Source organism: Pinus tabuliformis, chromosome 2_2, assembly GCF_031772625.1.
Source record: "Pinus tabuliformis cultivar Carrire ecotype Pingquan chromosome 2_2, CPIR1, whole genome shotgun sequence".
Taxonomy (NCBI): Eukaryota; Viridiplantae; Streptophyta; class Pinopsida; order Pinales; family Pinaceae; genus Pinus; species Pinus tabuliformis.
The window spans coordinates 515,954,061-515,977,411 of NC_142300.1; the positions used below are offsets into that span (position 1 = coordinate 515,954,061).

The 23,351-nt window shown below is 33.7% G+C and overlaps 1 pseudogene; it reads right to left on the bottom strand.

The window, feature by feature from the left end:
- Positions 1-19,760: 19,760 nt before the first annotated feature.
- LOC149193610 (abscisic acid receptor PYL10 pseudogene) lies at positions 19,761-20,704 on the bottom strand (annotated as a pseudogene).
- Positions 20,705-23,351: the final 2,647 nt, after the last annotated feature.

The window sequence follows — 23,351 nt, forward strand, 5'->3', positions numbered from 1 at the left end:
TTAATAGGTATTTCACCTATTCATTTATATTCATATCCAAGCTTAAATTTTATACACTATATTTCTTTATACCCGAAAGACCAAATAACCAAATAACCTGTTACGTGCGAAATCAAGACCATTTTTTGAACGTCCACCAAATTCTTTTGCTTTTGATGAATTCAGATTATGACTTCAATCTCATGTCCATGCTGCCTACAACCCTAGACAATAGGATTCTTGCATGGCATGGTATGGTCGTACTTGAGAAAATTAAAATAAAAAGAAAAAGTCTACCAAACAAATCCCAGTGCAAGTCCTGAGACTTCGGGAATTCTCATGTGGAAATTTTGAGAACCAATCAAAACTTTCCACTTAGTTCTCTTGCCTTTTCATGTCTTCCATGTCACTGCCACATCATCTCTTCCATGTCACTACCATGTCATCACTTTGATGTCACTGCCACCTAATCTTCCAAGTCAACACATTTCCATGTGTTATTCTCTGCTACCTCCATGTGTCATCTACCACCTATCCAATTAACCACCTAAAAGTGAAAAAAATGAGTGTCACGTGTCATCACCTTTGGTTGCCACGTTGATGTCCTCTACCACCTAGACCCACCTGTCATTCCATCTATATCACCATTCTGTTGGGGTCCACATGTTGGCTAAGGTAAGGAAATATAGATCCGACTATTTTCTTAAGCATTTCTCGGTTGCACTTGTGGAGGCCCAGATGCCTAGATATAAACAAATTATCCAAATGTATCATATATCTAGTTATTAAGCCAATGTGATGCGCAGTAAAGGGCTTGATTACTAGATGCCTTAGTGCATCCCGAGATGGTCTAGATTCAATTATAAGATGACAAGTGGTGGGCATGCATGGCCTCATTTTTTATGAGATACCATTTATAGAGTACCTATTAAAATTTGAAGTATTAGGAGAACAACAAATATGACAATAAGCTTTTATAAATGTTTTCCTATATGCACTTCCATATCTACATGTGTGGCTTTTAGATATGCATGTTGTTATATTTGTGTGCAATTACAAAAGTCACACACATACAAAAGTTTGCTTTCATATGTGTGCAATTTAATATATGTGTGTATATAAAAATTGGGAGCCAACATGAGCATTGTAGGTGGGACCTTAACTTACAAACAAAACTATGCTTACATATAATGAATGTGTTCATAGTTGAGCATTTGTATCAAGTATGAATCTTGGAAGGCTATATACATTTATCTATGTTTTTCATTCATCATCATGAAGAGTTACTTGATCAACAATGAAGTCTTTGGTCTCGGCCAACCTTTGTTGTTATATTCTCATTTTGGCTTGAAATATTTTCCTTTCAAGGGCCTTGGCTTTAAGCCTTTTCTCTTCATTTATGGCCTTTCAAAGGACCTCTACTTTTGAAGGGAATTGCTTTCTTTGTTTTTCTCTTTTCTTTATTTTGGGGTAGTGGATAGGAAGCAAGTCATAATACTCTCTCTATTGCATTTTGTTCCATAACTCTTCATATGTGAGCATGGCTTGGAACATGAGTTCTTAGGGAGACACTAATGTTCATATGTATGTAAGAGTTTCATATACTTGCAATGCTCTTTAACTATATGATGGGGGTTGTGTCTTTTAAAAATTCTTGTGAGGAGCTCAAGCTCCCTTTTTTCCCGCCCAAGGAAACTTTGCCAAATCATAGTTGTATATTTTGATAGCGAAGCCCGACCATGACCTTGTATTGATGTTTGCTAAAAATAATGTTATCCCAAATTCCATAGTTTGATCGACATATTTTAACATATAAGTATTTGAAACTTATTTTATGCATTCCCATGGTTTATCTTTTATGGTTTTTATTTCATGTTATTATGCCATGTTATGTATATGTATATTTTATGATTATGGTAATGGTGTCGATGTTGGTTGCATCACCCCAGTTGGGTGAATTGGGGATGTTTCAAGTCCCAATATATAAGTATCAAATTCTTGATAAAACATCATTGGTGATTGCTTTAACCCACACAAGGAATTTTTTAGCATGCATATCAACTCTTTCTTTCCTTTCACAACAAATCCTTCTAGTTGCTTCATGTAGTTTTCTTCTTCTAGATCCCCAAAAAGGAATGTTATGTTCACATCCATTTGTTCTACTTCAATATCAAAAGCAGTACAATAGATATAAGAAATATAATAGAAGTAAACTTAGGAACAAGAGAAAAAATATCAACAAATTTAATTCCTTGTAACTGGGAATAACCCTTTGCTACTAACTAAGCTTTGCATTTCTCCTTTTTTGATAGCATGTTTGTACCATGTGCATACTTAATGCCTTGTAAGTTAGGAGAATGTTTTCAAACTCTCCAAGTTGTCCTAATGATAACAACTCCTTCCCAAAATGTGTTATATAAGGAGAAAATTTTACAACACTCCAATGGTGTAAAGATATGAGTTTTTTACCATTGGGAAAGGTTCAATTCAAATGAGGCTTCCCTAGACCCATGGGACACCTTGACTGATTGAACTTGTGGTTACACCCAAAGAGAGGATGAAAGATTGAAATGAGCAAACTCACAGTACTTTCTTACATCTTAAGGTAGGAAGTTGTCCATGCATTCTCCCTTTTCACTAATGATCATACCACTTTTGAGCTTGGTATGATTGGTAACCTATTTGATCAATTCTATCGTTGGAAATGCTAATGCCCTTCCCATTACCAAATGTAAAGTTGATTTCTTGATAAAATTGAAAACAAAACAATCTACCTTTCATTGGTATTGTTAACTATATGGTGTGAAGTATGTGTGTTATTAGTTCTTGGACATAGTATACACGTATTTCTAGGATAGAATCATCATCAACAATCATATTCTTTCTTTTCTATCCCCAAATCAAAGGATCCTCATATCCAAATTTCTCTTCGACAATGAAATAACATCTGGTCATCTTCCTAATTTATATTCTTCCTCATGTATCGTCATAGGGATAGATGTTATGACTGCTTCCTTAGCCTTCATATTTGGATTATTTGGATATTTCCACACTACAACTCCTTTTTTAGCATTTCTTTGTTTGACTCTACAAGCAAAAAAAAAAAAATCCAATTTTTTATATAGAAAAAGAAAAAGGATGGGAAATGTTTGGAAATTACCATGAATAACTCTAAACTAAGGATGATTTCACCTAATGTAAAATATGAAGGTTGCATCTCAAATCACTTAATCATAAAACAATAATCAAATATAATTAAGTGATATCACCATGTATTGAAACAATAGTTGCTTCATTGTTTCACTTTTGTTTGAAATTTTTTTATGGAATGAAACATTACAAGATTCTAGGTGAATTTAAATCCAACTAGGTTTGACTTTTGTTCTTCTTACGGAATGAAGCATTACAAGATTCTAGGTGAATTTAAATCCAACTGGGCGCCCAATCTATGTTATTTATGACAAAAATTTTGAATTGTCTAGTCCTAATGTAGTAGTGTATGCTCGAATCGACATTGATGGTTGGTATGATGTTCCAAGCACATGAAACTGCCATTTTGTGATTTCAAAAGGATTTTGGATGCATTTGTCAATGATTACCCATTAGTGGATGACATCATGGATTGCTAATTAGTGCTATGTATTTCGAGTTTTGATGTTTTCCTTATGGTTACATTGATGCTATACTAGGTAAATTCCATCAATTATTGATTTTCGACCATCACAGATAACATTTTCAAGTTAAATATTTGTTGATTGTGTCAACGGTGACATGGAATTACATGGTTTGATGTCATTAGGCCTAATTTATGACAAGATGGACTCGCTCAAATCAAACTTCATATTTTAAATGGATGGTTGAGAAATATTATTAGTGCCCTATTGAGTGATTTGGTTAACATCAAAAATCAACATTAGGATTTCACTAATGTCCATTAAGTCATTGAATGTTGACGACCTTTTGGTGATGGATAAACTCTATGGTATCAATGAAATCCTCTAGGTAACACAATTTTCTAGACACTTATGGGATTTGTTGGCCATCAATGAATTCTTTTGAGTTACATCATGTCCAACCAAAGATATTTCATTGTCACTGATAAGCTTATTGATGATCGATGAAATGCATTATGTCACACATTTTGTTACCCATCAAATCTCATTCAACACTAATAGGGCTGTTGGAGGTCAATGAAATATTTTGGGTGACACATTTTGCTAGTCATCAAATTTCTCTAATCATTGAGAGGGGTTTCAAAAATAGGTGAAATATGTTAGGTTGCACATTATGTTTCCCATTGAATTTTTACTAATGCTAATAGGCTTGTCAGTGGTTGGTGAAAAATTCTGGGTGGCACATTATGCTACTCATCAAATTTCATTGGTCATCGGTAGGTTTGTTGGTGATAAGACAAATATGTTGGTCACGTGTTATGTTATGCATCAAGTTTTTCTAATATCCAATTGGGTTATTTTAAGCAATTATTAAAGTTGATTGTGTTTTTCCAAAATTTCTTGGATATTTTTCAAATGAATCTCAACAATAGAAAACATTATTCATCAAAATTTTCAACAAGATGATTACTTAGAAAACATAAATGGGACAATAAGTTGAAGTTGAGAAAACAAAGTGGTATCCTAAAATTTATTTGTAGTGAATTTTAAGAGGATGTGTTGAGAAGTCAACATGGAGCAACACTCTAATACCTACACTAATAGGCTTATTGGTGATCGATGAAATGCATTGTGTCACACATTATGCTACCCAACAAATTCTGTTAAGCACTGATAGGCCAGTTGGAGGTCAATGAAATATTTTGGGTTACATATTTTGCTACTCATCAAATTTCTCCAATTATTGATAAGGGTGTCAAAAATCAATGAAATATGTTAGGTTGCACATTATGTTTCCCATTGAATTTTTCCTACTGTTGATAGGATTTTCAGTGGCTAGTGAGATATTTCAGGTAGCACATTATGCTACTCATCAAATTTCATTGATCATCGGTAGGTTTGTTGGTGATAAGATAAATATGTTGGTCACGTGTTATGTTATGCGTCAAATTTTGCTAATGACCAATGAACTTGGGTGATTTTAAGAAATTATTAAAGGGATATTTCTAGAGTTGATGAAGAGGGGATATAGGGACGGCTGAGCAAAGAAACTCACAAGTAGTGTATCTTCTGAAAAGGGCCAGATCAAGGGGTGGCCTGCATGACAGAGGATACTAGGAGCCACTAAAACATGATTTTCAAAGAAAAAACTCTTTGACCATGAAAAATTCTGGAAAGGAGTTGCACCTTCATACAAAGAAGAGAAGGAGGTATATCTAGTGTTACCATAAGGGGAGTCATGGAAGGGAACTGTGAACTGGCCACCTTCAAGGTTTGAGGTTCCCGAGGGAAGAACCGGTCCAACAACATCCTCAATTAGGTCTTCTGAGTTTGTTCTTGTCACAAAATGACCATCCAAAATGCTACCTTGGAGAGGAAAGTGTGCCATCAATGAATCCATTGTTTCCTAGCCACTAGGGGAGTTGTTGCTCACCTTGAGGACTGGTTGTCGGTGAGGTGAAAATGGTTTTACCCTCTAGTGGGTCCTCTGAGTAATCAACTAGTGTTTCTTCCATAGTAAAAATATTTACCATAAAATGCATGTAACACTGACTCCTGTATTGTGTGGCCATTACGGGGGAGCTTAAACTTTGTCTTTTAATCATACAATGTGTTTAGCTCTGGTGAATTCTTCATTGATTGGGAGGGTTAGACTTAACCCATTCTTCCCTCAAAATGAAAACCAAAATGTGGATGTATGTCAGGTAGGGGCTTACATTGAAACATGGAAGCAAGTGGCAGTACTGAGACCTATCAGGTCAAGTTAGTGGGTGCCATCAGAGGTCATTGTTGGAGTAGAAGCCACCTACTAGGCCTCCACTCCTATTGTTCTTCATTTATATAATAAATTATTTACTGAATAAAGGCATAACTTAATTATTTGTTAAATGAAGTTAGTGTTCTTTGTCAAAATCCTATGAGATAGCTCACTAGCTAAAAATATTAACATGGTAAATATTAAAAAATTGCAAAACTCATCAATTATATCAGTAAAAAGAGCTCCTAAAATCTAACTATAAGTTGAAACACTTAATTTTTAGTTTTTTAAGAATTCATTTTCTACATTTAACCTCCATGCCTCAAATGATATTTTATTTTAAAATTTATTACAAATTTTTCTCTTATGTGTTGGCTTCATCAGTTTGATATGAATTATATTAGTAGACTTGTTTATTTTGGAATAGGGATTCCATAATTTCATTTTAATTATATATAATTGCTAGGTAAATGATAATTATTTAACCTCCATGAAACATTCTAGAATATTCTTAATGATATTCACAAATAAAAAGTTGAAATTGATCTTCAAAGTAGTTATTCCATTTTTTTCATTTTAATTGAATTGATTAACTAAATAAAAATTTCATTTGAAAAGGTGTCATGAAATGAGTTATGGTTTTTGGGATATGATATTGATGAACCATGGTATTGGTCCATAGTATTCTAACAAAATCTATTTACAAATTAAAAATCTTCATGATAAAGTGACGTTTAATCCTTGAAAAAAAAAATTACATGTTTATTTAAATGCATACATATTTAAGTTATATGTTAATTCCTTTTATGGTTAATAATAATAATAAAAACAATTTAATTATTTTTACGATTTTTGCACCAAGAACACCTGTATAATTCCCTTAGTGCTCAACAAGTTGACACGTGTTCCTTTTAAAATAAAAATAAAAATAAAATATTCTCTAAATGAAAAAAAATATAGAAAAAACAAAAAATGAAAATACATATTTGATTAATTTTAATTAAAAGTATTATAAAAACATCAATGTTGGGTTGATATTACAATGTAGTGTGAATTCCAACAAAGATTTATTGGAACTACATGTTTAAATTGGGTACCCTAAAAGAAGTTTGAGCCTCATGTGATTTGATCCTTTAGCCTACTTACTAGATCTTTAGTTAAAATGAATTTATACCATGAGATGTATTATAAAATCTTTAAATACTTATTATGGATTGATGTTTATTAATACTTATCAATCATTTAATTTATAAAACTATAATAGTATATGTTTTTAACAAAATTTGATAGTTTATCCAAATACACCGTAAAAACTACAATTTCATTTGGGCTAAATGTCATTTACGATCTTTCAGATTTAAATGGAATTGTCAAATACAATAATAGAGTCCTGTTTGACCCCAAACTTAAAATCTAAAATATATACATTTCATTTATATATTCCTTTCCTGATATATAAATATATTTCCACATTCTTATTTTCATTATTAAAATATGAGAATTTAATCTAAAATCACTAAGTAAAATAATAAATCTAAAAAAATATGAAAGAATTTAATCAATGATATTTATTTTTTATTTTTAATTGTAAATATATTTCTCTCTTTCTTTTTTCACATTTTTATTTACATTATTAAAAAATTAAAATTTAATCTAAAATTACTATGTAAAAGAATAAATTCCAAAAATAGAAAGGAATCCCATCAATAATATTTACAACATAATAACTCATTTTGCAAAAAAACCAAGGGATATGAATATGAAGTTAAATTAATGCCAAAAATCTCAAATTGCTTATTAACTTTAAGATAAAAAAAAGTCCTAAAGTCCAGATTGTGAGTTATCCTAAATATAGATATCTTAAATATAGATTATATTGCTAGTGGGTGTACTTCTATGGTGTTTGTTAAGAATATGCAATTTTTAAGCAAAATTCGTTTAATCCATATGAGAGATCTTCATGGCAGAGGAACTATCTTTGGTCATTACTGGAAGTAGTGAAAGAAAAAAGAAAAGATATTAGGTAAATCTAGATTTTTGGTGACTCTCAACTAATAACCAAACGGACTATCTAAATCAGTATTGAGAGCATTTGACTTAGACTTCTCTTACAAATCTTTCAGAATCTATGGAGTGTTTTGATTGACTGTGCTTTAAATCCATTGTCAAAGAACTCAACATACAATAGTAAACTATCAAATCTAAATTATATACATTTCATTTTTATTTCTTTCACTCTTAAATATAAATATCTTCCTTTCCTGATATATAAATATATTTCCATATTCTTATTTACATTATTAAAAGATGAAAATTTAATCTAAAATCACTAAGAAAAATAATAAATTTGAAAAATAGGAAAGAACCCGATTAATGATATTTTTTTTACTCTTAGTTATAAATAAATATCTTTCTTTTCTTATCTACATTTTTAAACTATTAAAATTTAATCTAAAATTAGCACGTAAAATAATAAATTTGAAAAATAGAAAAGAATCCCATCAATAATATTTATAACTATAAGATAATAATTCGTTTTGAAAAATTCCAAGGAATATGAAGTAAACCACATTAGTTGGTTCGAAATGTCACCAAATAACATTGATGTGATTAATCCGAAAGACATGCTTATTACAATATGAAGTGAAGTTAAAGGCCAAAAAGATGAAATTGCTTATTAACTCTATGATATAGAAAGTCTAGATTGCGAGTTATCCTGAATATAGATTATGTTGTTTGATGGGTGTACTTGGATGGCGTTTGTTAATGAGATGTCATTTTTAAAGAAAAATTTGTTTAATCTAGATTAGAGATCTTCATGGAAAAAAAACTAACAACTAACTCAGAATTTTTTATTTATTAAGTCTAGATTTTTGGTGACTCTCAACTAATAACCAAATAAACTATCTTTCAAATTAGTATTGAGAGAATTTGACTTAGACTATTTATACAAATCATTCAAAATCTATGCATTGGTTTGATTTATTGCCCTTTAAATCCATTGTCAAAGAACTCAACCCACAATAATTAAACTATCCAATGAAGTTTTGGAGTTCTCTTGAAATGATGGAGTCCGTTTGAATGCATGAGGATGAGTGCATTGAGAATATATTCACTTTTTCTGCCAAACACACTAATGCATGCCTCCCTTGCCTGGTCTGATGCAAGTCGTGCATTAATTCCTTCATTTTCATCCACCATCCAATGCCAGAAATTCTTTAACTTCCCTACTGCCATGGCCATATTTAGTACGTTGTCGAGCATGGTGCCATGAATAGCCTCCATAAGTTTCTCACTGGAAGGAACGAAGCCTCTCAACATTGTGGATAGGAGGTATACAGACGAAAATGATGCACGAATCCAGAGCTTCTCTTCTTCCGTTTTCAAAACATGGGAACTCTGGATGATCTCTTCTTTTGGGAAAGGCTTCGCAAATTTTTCTTGTTCCAGAAGATTTATATGGTTCAAAAGTTAATGAGACCTTCCAGCAATCAATTCATTTTATGTTATACAATTGTTCAACCCTTACCCTAACTATAGGGTCCAGAGATTTCCTCAAAGAGTGCTTCAAAATGCATCTCTTACACTTACCCTTAAAACCCCAGTTCTTTCACTTGGCTTGGTGCTACAGCAAGGGAAGGAGGTATCAAAGTAAGGAACAATGATCTCTTCTCTCCCAATGGGCTTGGAAACATGTATAAACATGGCATTTCCGACTACCAGCCAACTCAAGTTCCGCAGGTAGGAATCATTAATGAGGGACGACAACAGCCAGAGTCTGGTATATTTCAGTGCTCGCAAACCAAGTCCGACTTCCTTTATTTTGGATTTTGAAACAAAAGTCTCTACGCCTCGATCCAATGAGTCCAGCCTTACAATTTCCCGAATACAGTTGACATCCACTTGAAAATTTTCATTTTTTACTTCTTGGCCAGCAAGGATTTGATCGTCTGTCTTAAATAGATCTATGGCAGGAACTAAAGGTTGCTGGGTGTAGAGGAATAGAATAAAGTATAAATTTGATGGAGCAATCTCTGTGATTTCCTGGCAGCACAGACTACTGTGGCCACAAGATCTTCCTGAGATGTGTTGTTCATTTTACGCCTGTTGTCCACTTGAAACATGGCCATAGAGACGCTCTTATAAGCAACTGCGACGGTGTTGCTTACCAGCAAGAGCTGCCCGGTCCTTATTTCTTGGGTGGCGTAGAGTCCTCGGCAGCGGCTGTCTTCGGTCATCTTGATCTCCACAGAACCCACGAAATCAGTCACTCTCGGAGGAGAAGATGCGCGTCCGAGCAGGTAGTCCGAGATGTCATACTTGCCATTCAGCCTCTGGGCCTACAGACTCTTGGCCTGGTAAAGGGCGTCTTTGTATTTCGTTTGTCTTGATTACTTTTCTCCACCAAATTATATCAAACATAAATAACATCATGAGAATGAGAGAGAAAATGAACAGAAGTTAATCCACCAACGAGATGATGCAGACTATTTCAACAAGACACGAAAAATTCCAAACTTCTGGGTATGGACTGGCTCAGCTCCTCGACCAGGTTGCTATATGAGTGGATACCAAAGGAAGGATAACAAAATATTTGCGCACCAGTTTGAGATCAAAATAAATTAATTTCAAAAAAATTGGGCGCCATTGCCAATTTGAAATAGTGAAGAGGGAGGTTTGAAATGGTGGACAATGGCATTGAGATTAAAACTGCATTAACCAACTGATGTGATAGAAGTACGAATTATGGAGTTGTGTGGGTCAGAGCGATTAATCTAACCGCTGAAGTTGAAACCGTAACCGTTGCCAGAAAGACGATGACCATGTATGGGTATGCATATAAAGAAAGCCATACTCGAAGCATTAAATACCCTATACCAAACATAAGGTACTGGCAACCAATAAATCTGATGCATTAATGGCCCAATAACATAATATTTATTGGCTGCCGGTTGCAACTTTCCCTAGCTGGTATGCTTGTTATACTCTCGGGGGCAGAGATTTCCCAAATCTCCATCCATGGACATGTAAACACCCATGCGCATAAATTACCATTCATAAATATGGCGTGCCAAAATCTGCAAAAGAATGAAAGTCGAGAGATTGAATTAGTTTTTTAAATTCATCGCAATGAATTAGTTTTTTTAATCTATGATACATTATTTTGTTGAGGTATGTTCAACACCGTTGATGTCAACGTTAGAAAATTTCAAAGGAATTTTTATTAAGTGCATCTATTAGTGCTGTGAATTTTTTTCCCTTTAAATGAATTATGATAATTATATGTGTGAGATGTATGTATTTTTGGAACTCATAAACTATATATATATATATTTTTGGGGGCTTGTTAGAGTATTGATAATGGATTATTATTTTATAAGTGTTTTCACATATTTATGTATGATTTCTATTCCAATTTTCACTTTGAAATTTCTGTCAAAATTACGTTAGAAATTACATTTATTTGTCAATACATAAATAATTTATCAATTCACTTTAACTTAACAAAATAATTTATTAAATTTAGGTATTAGGTGTTATCCCGTAGTGTATAGGAAATGTAAAAATATTCAATAATTTATATAATATCTCAAAATTAATTTAATGAATAAATTAAAATATAGTACAAAATATTTTATATAAAAATCATATATTATTATCTCCATCCTGCCTATGTTCTGCCTATCTCGCAAAACTGACGCCCCTTCCATTGCTCCATTCTATGAGGTAAGCGCTAATCTACACCAAAATCTATGTTGCTGGAGGATCGAATCTATGCTGCCTGTAAGTGTTTTAGTGCAGTGAGCCTCCCCATGTTGGGCGAATAGCGTACTGATATGTGGCATGTAAATTTTTACGATTGTGGCATTCAAACTGCAGCGTCGTCTGAGTTATTGATGGTGGTATTACATTGAGTTATGTGTTATATGTTGAACGTTGTGTTATTAATGCCCTGTTAATAACATTGTGTTATATATTGAACGTTGTGGCGCCATGTTACTAACGTTGTGCTATCACTGTGTTATTAACTTTATGTTGTTGAACGTTGTGTTACTTGCAGTTGGTTAACACGACCCAACGCCTGACCCATACCACACTTCTCCACACCGTATACCACATTGCTCTCTCGCCATACCATGCTGCTCTCCCCATTGCGCGACGGAACATATCGCCTCCTCCCTTAACTGTTATACCATACCTCCTGCATTTTTTTTAATATGACTGTGATAGGTTGAACACTCTAGTTGATCTCCCACCACTTACCAACCACCATACGTCGTCTCCCCCCATTGCGCAGTGGAACCGTTGGTTGCCTCGTCCCACAGTCATACCTCCACTATGGTGCCACTGCATTACCACTCTCCACCGGTCCATACGTTCGTCAACTACAGTTCTCATCCATACGTTGAATCCCACTCCCAGTTTTTTTAATACATGGCATTTTTAATATATAACGTACCGTTTATTACTATGTCGCCCACATATTACTGTTTTTTATTATATAACGTGTCCTGACAATCATAACTTTGCCCCACCTACCTCGTTTATGATTTGTTTGTAACGAAACCCTCCCCTCATATGTTGCCTCCCTCATATACTTGCCTTCCCCATATAACCCTCCCCCAAATATTACATCTGTCATATATTACCAATAAGAATTCGATTTTTCATAATATTGCTACTAGAGTGCAGTTTTTTTACATCGGAAGTGAATTTTTTTTATATTTGCAGCAGAGTACAATGCATTCGTTGACATTTATTGTTGGAGTAATTTTTCATTATCCTGAATAGTCAAGGAAGATAAAACACACTCTCATTTTCAATGAGTTGTGGAAAGGAGTTTGTGTAGGGGAAGGAGATAATGAACCTGCAAAGCTCACCTCCCATAAGGAGATTTCCATTTGGGAAAATGAGAAAATCAAGGCCTATGCCTTGATTGCAGCATCTATAAATGAAGAGGTCAGTCGCCATATTTCACCATTTTCAAATGTTTTTGAAGCCTTACAAAATTTGAAGGAAGTATATGACTCACACTCTCAAAGTGAAGTTGTCCAATTAATTATTAAATTGTTTAGTTTTGAATTGAAAAATGACGACCCTCTTGCTTTAGCCTCAAAAGTAAGATTTATTATGCATGATATCAAAACCACTGGTGTTCAAATAGACATTCCTCTCATAGCTTATGTCAAAGCACTATATCCTACTTATTCAAATTATCTTGAGTCATTGCAAGCAGGTGGAAACCTCAAGGAGATTACCTTTGACTCCCTTGGGAAGAAGTTTGCTAAGAGAGAAAAGGCTTTTGGGAAGAAGAAAACTCCTTAATCTTATGAAGAAATTGTGTGTCTTTCACATAAAGAAAAGAATCATGCACAATATTATTCTAGAGAAAGAGGTGGCTGAAGAGGTAGAGCAAGAAGGAATTTTAGAGGCAAGGGGGGAAGAGAGTTCCAAGGAGAAAAGTTTGATCTTCATTGCATACGTTGCAATAGAGATGGACATGATGCATCCACATGTAATTTGTCTTGGGACAGAATAAGAAGGAAAGAAATGAAGCCAAAGTTAAAACCAATGACAAAGGAAAACGTAAAGCACCCTAATCCGCTCACTATGATGTGGCACATTGTAATATTAGAGTAATTGAAGACTTGTTTAATGCTTCACTTGCTTCTTGGAAAAATGATTGGTTGCTTGATTCATGAGAAACTTTCCACTGGACTTTTAGAAGATATTTTTTTGAAAAATTTACTGACAATTTTGATGAAGCAGTATACTTTGCAGATAAGTCAAAATGCAAGCCATCGGGGCTTGGCACAATCAAGCTCAAATTGCATGGTCTTCTAGACTTTCTTCTGCATGATGTTTTATATCCCCCAGAGCTGAGGAGAAACTTGTTGTCTTTGGTCCAGATCCTCCAGCAAGGACACTCCATTCATATGTTTGATGGCAAGGTTGAGGTAAAAAAACATCAGAACACTCACTTGTCATGACAGGGATAGAATAATAAAGACTTATGAATATGCAAGGTACCTCTGCTCGTGCAAAAAACTTCTCATACAATTCTCATTATGATGAAGGTACATTTCCATGAAGTATTTTATGGCATGTTAGATTTCGACACTTGGATTATGACAACCTTCGTATGTTGAAGAAAAGTGGTGTTATTGGTTTTCCTACAATTCCTAGGAAACTTAAGCAATGTGATGCTTGTATCTTAGGAAAGCACAACAAATAGTATTCTCATGATTAACATCCTAGAGCACAAAGAAAACTTGAACTTATTCATTCAGACTTGTGTGGCCCAATGCATGTTCCTTCTGCAAATGAAAATAAATATATGATGACATTTATTGGTGACTACACCAGAATGTGTTGGGTTTATTTATTAAAGAACAAATTTGATGTTTTTCAAACATTCAAGAACTTTCATGCATGGATCGAAAATGATGCACAATCTCATATTGGCTCTATTCGCACTGATAATGGAAATGAATACACTTCAAATGAATTTAAAAACTATCTTCGCCAGCATGGGATCAAACATCACACAATTGTGCCTTATAATCCCCAGCGAAATGGAGTTGATGAAAGAATGAACAAGACAATCTTAAATATGGTGCATTCCATGATGTTTTCCAAGAATGTAAAATTGATGTTTTGGGTTGATGCAGTTCTATGTGTTCTGTATGTAAAGAATAGGTGTCCATGTAACGCTATTAGAAACAAGACTCCTTATGAAATGTGGTATGGACACATTCCTTCAATAAAGCATCTCAGGGTCTTTAGTTCCACTTGCTATACCTTGGTACCTAAGGAACAAAGAAACAAACTTGGTGCAAGGAGTCGTAAGTGTATCTTCTTAGGGTATTCAAATACCTCCAAAGAATATTGTCTCTATGATGAAGTTAATAAGAAGTTTGTAGTATCTACAGATGTGATATTTCTTGAATCTTGCAAGGCTAAAAATGTTGTTGAGCAGCAACTTGATCGCTTGGATAGATTCAGATATCTCAAGTCTTTTTAAGAATTTGATAATGATATTCCACATCTTGAAGGGGGGATTTCTATACTAGATCAATCTGTAGAATCTTCTTCTGAAGCACTCTCTCCTCCACATGAACCTTCAGCCACTGATGACACTAAGTGATGTGATTGACAGAATTGGGAGACTCAATCTTGATTCAGCCCCAACTGAATCAACTTAGCAGCCTGGACCATCTCAGAAAGGTCCTCCAAAATGGTTGACAAAGACACTTGAAAGTGTTCATCTCGATGAGGTTGGAAATACAGGAACATGAAATTCAACCAGGAAAAATGGAGGTCATGTACACAATTCTGATTCACCCATTGATATGAATGTTTCTTGTAATTGTGAACTAAATTTGTCTGTAGATTTTGAACCAACTTCCTTCAAAGAAGTCTTTTCTCATGATGAATGGAAAAAAGCAATGCGGAAAGAGTATGATGCCTTGATAAAGAATGACACTTGGAAGCTGGTGGATCCTCCATTGGGAACCAAACCAATAGGCTACAAGTGGGTCTACAAGAACAAGCATAAAACAGATGGCTCACTTGAAAATCACAAAGAGAAGATTGTGGAAAAAGGTTTTGCACAGAAGGAAGGGATCGACTATGAGGAGAATTTCCCCCCCACAATAAAATGGGCTACAATCCGGACACTCTTTGCCTTGGTAGCTCAGAACTGTTGGAAAATCCATCAAATGTTTCAAAAATTATTTTCTTAAATGGATATCTCAAAGAGAATGTTTTCATGTCCCATCCAAAAGGAACATAAAGTATGCAAGCTTGTAAAATCCTTGTATAGCCTCAAGCATCCATTGCGAGCTTGGTATGAGAAGTTAACAGAGCATCTTCTGAAACTCAACTTCAAACATTGTGATCTTGATGATGCAACTTTCTTTGTCAAGAAAGTTGGAAAAATAGTTGTATATCTTGTGGTGTATGTAGATGATCTTTTGATGATAGGAACAATGAGAGCTATATTGCATCCATAAAGAATGAATTGCAGAAAGGTTTTGAAATGACAGAGTTATGGTATGTTCACTACTATCTTGGTATTGAAGTAACTCAACATTCAAAGTTTATATTCCTCTCTCAGAAGAAGTACATTGGAGATATGTTGAAAAATTTTGGCATGGCTGAGTGTAATCCTTTGACTACTCCAATGAAACAGAACTTAAAACTCACATCCACTAAAGAAAAATAATTTGAGGATGCAACAAAGTATAGACAGCTTGTAGGAAGCCTCAACTACCTCACTACTACAAGAGAAGACATTTCATTTATTATTGGAATCCTCTCCAGATTTATGCAAAAGCCTTGTGCGGGACATTGGTTTGTTGCGAAAAGAGTTCTAAAGTACTTGAAGGGAACTCAAGACTTTGGAATTAAGTATACACAAGTGGGTGACTTCAGTTTGATTGGGTACTCGGATTCAGGCTTTGATAGAGACAAAGAAGCTGGGGTATCTACTTCAGGTTATGCTATGAGTCTTGGATCAAGAGTTGTCTCTTGGATGTCACACAAACAATTAGTTCCAGTAGATTCCACAATAGAGGCAGAATATGTGGCAGCCTTTGAAGCAACAAAGGAAATTGTGTGGCTCAGGAAAGTTTTGGAAGATTTGCATGTGAAATAAGTGCATTAAACTCCACTCATAATTGATAAGACTTCTGCAATAAAGTTGGCCAAGAACCTAAAGTTCCATAATCGAACGAAGCACATCAATAAAAAATACCATCTGATTTGACATCATGTTGAGGCCAAGACAATCCATCTACGCCACTATTCCACAAATGAGAAGATTGGAGACATTTTCACCAAAGTGCTTGGAAGAGAAAAGTTCAAAAGATTTAGAACGATTCTTGGACTCACCAACATCCCTTCAGATTAAGGGGGGAATGTTGACACATAACCATTGAGATTTGGTGAATATGTGTAAAATAGTGTAAATAGAAAATAAAAAGACTTGGAATATGAAAAGACCTTGGGAGATGAAGCCCAAATATCTCTCTCCATGTACTATATCTATGATTAGCCTTAATGAAAATTCACAATTGAATTTAAAGAGTAACCTGACAATTAAATTCATTTTAAAAATTAAAATACAAATATTATAGATGATCTTCACAATAATATATGGTTCACAATAATATATGGACACACGTTAAAATATCCAATAACAGTTATAGTAGCATTTATAAATTGAAATAACCACGTTTTGAATATTTTTCTCGAATGAACACGAATGAATATTTTCACACGTGTTTACCATAGCAGGTGGAAAGTGCAAGGAATATTTTCCACAACACATCCAAAGAACATTGTGTTAGGGAGCATTTGAATTCGATTTGAACTAGAGCTGCTTAGCACTTTGAACAACAACTCCATTCGTGTTCATTCGAGAACCCCACTTTAGGGGTTCTCATGAGGATTCAATTTACAACCTCATGAGGATTCAATTTACAACCTCATGAGTTTGTTTCTATTATTTTCATTTTTATTTTTAATATTGAGGTTATCTGATATCATAAAATGTAACTAAAGTGTAATTACATTATTATTTATTAAAAAAATAATATATATAGAAAAAACATGTAGCATAAAAAAATTAAAAAAGTAAAAAAAAACATAATTATTTTTAAGATAAATTTCAACTTTAATTTATAAATTCTATTAAAAATATATTAAATCACTACCATCCACCTAATAATTAAAAATATTAAAAATCTCTACCATCCACCTAATAATTATTATTGATAATTAATACTCTATTAAGAATATACATATATAATTTTACCTACCCCTATAATAAATATTAACAAATTTTTATTTTTTTATCACATTTACTAATAAATCATAATTGTAATATTTTTAATTTATACTTAAATAGTCATCTTTAGTAATTTATATTTTACATACGTATCCATTTATGTAATTAACAACAACCCAATAAAATTATAATATAAATATTTATTTATCGTTATTTCCCATGCTCAGGTATGTTAAATTGATAAAATATTGTTTACATCTCGTAAACATATATGCAAGGCCACCTCTTTGATGGTAGCCATTATCATTTTTAATCATAAACTTTTACTTTACGGAATGATCATAGTGCCTTTGGCTTTTTCGAAGTCACAGAAGTAACAAATATAAAGAATAATGAAGCAATGCCTTCAATCAAATGTCCATCCGCCCGCGCACAGCTTCGCCGATAATGAGGGGGGACCTAAATAAATAAATTTAAATTTGAAATATTTGAAATTATATTTTATATAAATTTTATAATTTAAATTTATAGATTTAATAAAAAGTTATCAATTTTAAATAAATTTAATTTAAAAATATAATATAATTAACTTTTATAACTGTAATGTGCAATTTTTGAAAGTAACTTTTATAAATTCTAAAAAAAGTTATACAAAATCAAAAATTAAGATATTTAAATAAGCTTTAAACAATTAACTGGAATTGTGCTCGAAATAGAAGTTTTTTTTGGGATTAAGCAGGGAAATAGATACACGATTAAAATATTTTTACCTTGGATTAAAGATAAACGAATACACCAACACTTTTTATGGTTATTACATTTCTGCATAAAGTATATTCAAAATTGTTTTTCATTAATTTCAAAGTGGAATTTTATTAGAGTTGTATGAAATTTTGAATTAATCATATATGTGTGTTTTTTTTTGTGGTGGGATAGTACTGTATTATTAGTAAACATTAAAATAAAGTAAAATAATATATATTTTTTTGAACTTTGACTTATTATATATAGATAATTAATTTTTAAAGATGAATAATGAAGATAATTTACTTGCTTTTTGTAAATTTAAAGATAAATGATGAAAATAACTTGTATTAAATTCTAAAGATGAATAATGAAGATAACTTATCTACTTCGTTGTAATTTTAAAGATGAATAATGAAAATAACTTATCTGCCCCTATAATTTTAAAGATCAATGATGAAATAACTTACCGGCATTAAAATGAATAATGAAGATAACCTACCTACCTTTTATAATTTAAAAATAAATAATAAAAATAACTTGTATTAAATTTTAAAGATGAATAATGAAGATAACCTACCTACTTCTTTGTAATTGTAAAATTGAATAATGAAAATAATCTACATATCCCAACGTTACATCATCTCCCCTAATCGTCGACGAGTAAAATGCGCTGCAACTTTTATGGGGACAAATGTTAAAAGCGGCCAACAAAAAGTTAAATTCAAGAGGAATGCATTTAAAGTGCGTTAACGTGGCTGCAGAGACTAAGATAGATCTGAATGGATTTAATGTTTTAAAAAATTACAGTTTCTAGTTTCTAATTTTTAAATTTAGTTAGATTTTTATTTAATTTTATAATATTTTTAAATTTTTATTTAATTTGAAATAAAATTGGTTAAAAAATAAGACACTTATATGAGATTTTTTTGTTGGACAAGACATTCACTTCTCCTTAGTGATTTTTTTGTTGGACAAGAGACTCACTTCTCCTTAGTGATTTGACTGCTAATTCTAAGAAGCATATATATTATATTTTTCTGGTTTTGAATTTGTGACCTCTTAGGAGGAAACACATGCTCTTAACCATTAGGCCCACTCAAGTTTTGTGAGACAAGAGACCCATCTCTTAGTAGTGATTTGACCGCTAACTCTACTAAGACATACATACTCTACCCCTCTGTTTTAAATGAATAACCTGTTAAAAAAAACATATACCCTTAACAATTAAGGTAATATCATATGATATATACTTCATAATATTTGTGAACATTTTTACAATTTCAGTTTCAAAGCAATTTTTTATTACACTGAATTATATTTGTACAGAACGGTATAAATGAACAGTAGTATAAAATGTTTGTATGTTTAAAACGTGAGTATCAAAATCTTCTCGGCAACAATAATTACAATAGGAAAACGCTTCCTTATCCGTGGCATAGAAGCAGCTAAGAAGACCCTTAAGCGGTAAGCAGAGATGTTACTTCTCATAGAAAAAAGGAATGAATAGACAAATCTTCAGAACCGGTACTGCGGCCTGCGAGACTATAAGCGGCGCTCTGTGTTGACTAGGCGCTGGGAGACTCGAGCCAAGGAGCGAAGATTGGATTCAATGATGGTCTCTACGAATAAACATGCCTCCTCTTTTGTATTCCCTTGTGGCACATCCACCACGTACGATTCGATCACAATGGTTCCGGGTTTTCCATTTATAAGCCTCTCATGCAGAGTTGTGATGGATCGATAATTCTTGAGCCTGTGTTCGCCTCCCACGATGCTGAAGCTCAGAATATGCTGCTCCTCGTCCAGAATGTCTAGTCGCTCAGTGCTCGAGGTAGCAGGCAGACCAGAGACCACTTCAACCTCCCTGAGGCAGCCGACCTTGAGCTTCGAATCGCCCTCACCCCGAATGCAACAGGTGCGGATGAAGTTCTTATAGATTTGGGGGTTGTCGAATCTCCGAACCAGCGACCACACAACGCTCACCGGTGCCTCAACGTGCTGCAGAAGAACGGATGAGCACTTGCACTCTCTTTCCCCATCGTAATGTGAGTGGTATCGCCCCAGCACCTCCTGCAGCCACTCCTCCCCATATTCTCCTTCCTTGTGCAAGTAATTGCCGGCGCCCTGCCGCCTTATTTGCTTCGACCAGCTCGACGTTCTGGAGCTTGGGTCCTGCTTGTCACTACTTCCGGAGATCAAATCCCGTGAAGATCGCCACACCTCCGGAGGTTGCGTTTGATACATCATTGCAGCGGATACTCTGAATTCCAAAATACTGCAATACAGACAGATGAGTACTGATGATATAAGGCCGGGTCTCGGGACACAATAAAAGAAACAGTCCTCTACGGCACACACTTCCGCGCTGGACGTCTACATTTACATAACCTCCGATCTCGCGACCTCGTCAAGAGTCTCAGCGAAATTCGAGGGGACGGCGTTCGGAGTAGTTGCCCCCGTTGTTACACTTCCGGTGGCAGAGACTTCCCCAATCCCCACCCATCAACATGTAGACACCCATACGCATTAATTTCCATACATAAATATGGCGTGCCAAAATCTCTAAAAGAATAAAAGTCAAGAAATCGATCTAGTTTTTTAAATTTTTTATTAGTTAGGGAAGGAATTTCAAATAGATTCATTTTAACCCACACATCAATAAAATATATTAATCATAAGATTTTTGTATTTTTTTATTTTTTTTCATTTATATAATATATAGTTGACATTGAAATATTTTATTTAATATGACCATTGAAATATATTATTGTTATTTGTAGATTTTTAAATAAGCATTTCTTTTTTTATTAATCACTAACGAAGAACCATGAAATTTTCTATTGATTACTATTGCTTTTGGCATTGACCAATGCAACTTATAATGTTTTAACTTTGAAATTTTTTATTTTTTTTTTCAATGTTATTAAAAGATATATTTTTCAAACCTTTGATTGGACCATAACATGAAGGGTTTTTTGTAGCTTTACACAATATAATGCCATGTCTACTTGAAGTATTTTATGCCATAATTTATTGATGTGGTAGTAATATTTATCACACTTTTTAGATATTTGTGTAGTGATTTTTCTATTCTCAAGCTTTGCAGGGAAACCATCCAAAACTAAAATCCTTGAAAATAGCTCATACCCAAGTAAATAACATATTTACCATCAATTACTTTGCACCATAATTTAAGAAAGTATTTTCATAAAAAATGAATAGGAATAAGATGTAAATAAATATATTTACCAGGAGTTACTTCCCACTATTAACCATGTTTTCCTTAACACTTATGTAGGAGTAAAATTTTAAATGTGTAGACTTACTCCCACCAAAATTTATGCAAAGTCTTTGTACCTATGCAAGCAATTAATTTATCCACTTCACATCTCAATTTATTAGTTCCTTCCAAACGAAAACTATAGGATTCAATACCACTATTTTTTATTTTTTTTACACCAATGAATAGATTTGATATTAATTATGGCCCAAAGGCAACAAAATATCCAATGAATGATTACATTGAGTTCCAAGTTGCAGATTCTTCAAATTGGAGCAAAAGAAAAGTTTCAAAATTTTTCTAGTAAGATACATTCTACCAACCAAATGACAATTAAATTCCCTAATATTGACCAAACATTAAAACAAATTTATAAAAAGTGATCATAACTCACTAGGGCGACTAATAGATATCTTATCACTCTAGCCTAAATAAAGTGATACTAGTAAAGTTTCATTGTTCATTGGCATTAACTCCAATTAGCATTGTATGGCTTCCATTAACTCCAATTCGCATTGTATGGCTTCTATTTCATCCTCCTATCAATTTACTTGGGCATTGATCCTTTGCAATTCATTAACTAGAAAAAGGATAGTGTTAGACTGTTATTGGGATTTACATTGGTAGTCTAGGGTCTTGGCTTTATTATAGACTGAGGGATTTGGACATTTGTGATAGGAACTAGTGCAACCATAATAAAAAAAGGAATCCAATATGTGCTCCATGAGAGACTGGTCAATCAAAAGGAAGCAATAAACCAGTAGGACTAAGATTCTGATATACCTGAAATTGGAACTCAAAGAACAAAAAGGAGTTAAAAGGCCAAACAAAAAAGGTGTGCTCAAAACGCGAGGTGAGAGGAGCGTTGGGTTACTCTAGGTTCATGTAACTTGACAAAAAGAGGGAAATAAGGGATGTGACCCACCAGAAAAAGAAGAAAATTACCAAGAAAGAAACAACTCTAGAAATCGCTTCAGAGTAAGTAGAGGGATACCTTCAGAGATTTGGCAAGCCAAGATCTATTAGGAGATTCTCACGTGACCAACAACCTATGCCAGAACCACCATTTCCTAGAGTTTGGTGAGCTCATAGAGCACAAACTAGTAGAGGGGCCCAATAGTCTTCAGAGAGACTGATCACACCACCTTGAAGGAACCCAGAGTTGCCAAGGATAGAGAAAGCACAAATCCAAGACATGTCAGAGAAGTATTCAGAGCACCACTCCAAAATAGGGGCTAAGAATTCACCGCTCCACTCAGAGAAAAGGATAAATTTGTTCTCACAATTGAGCTAACATGGCGACAGTGCTCCGACTTTATAATTGCAATGAAAGGCTATGATCACAAAATAGGACAAGAGATACCTTCTACTTCATGATTTGGCGTTGTGATTGGTTCCTTCCTGAACTTCAAGAACCCTTCCACTCCAAGAAAAATTAACCCAACCTTCCTTTTGATCCCAGCTTCCTGGGGCCTGCATACTCAGCACATTTCCACCCTTCATGGCTATAATCATAGGTCTCGAAATCTCACACGAAACAAATATCACGTCGACATTGATTTTCATTAATCTGCAACACCATGTAACCTTTAAAAGATTAGGAGGGAGGGGAAATATCTGCTCATAGTACAATGTGGAGGGGGTGTTACCACATGTAAGGTCTAAAAGAACCAAGGGTGT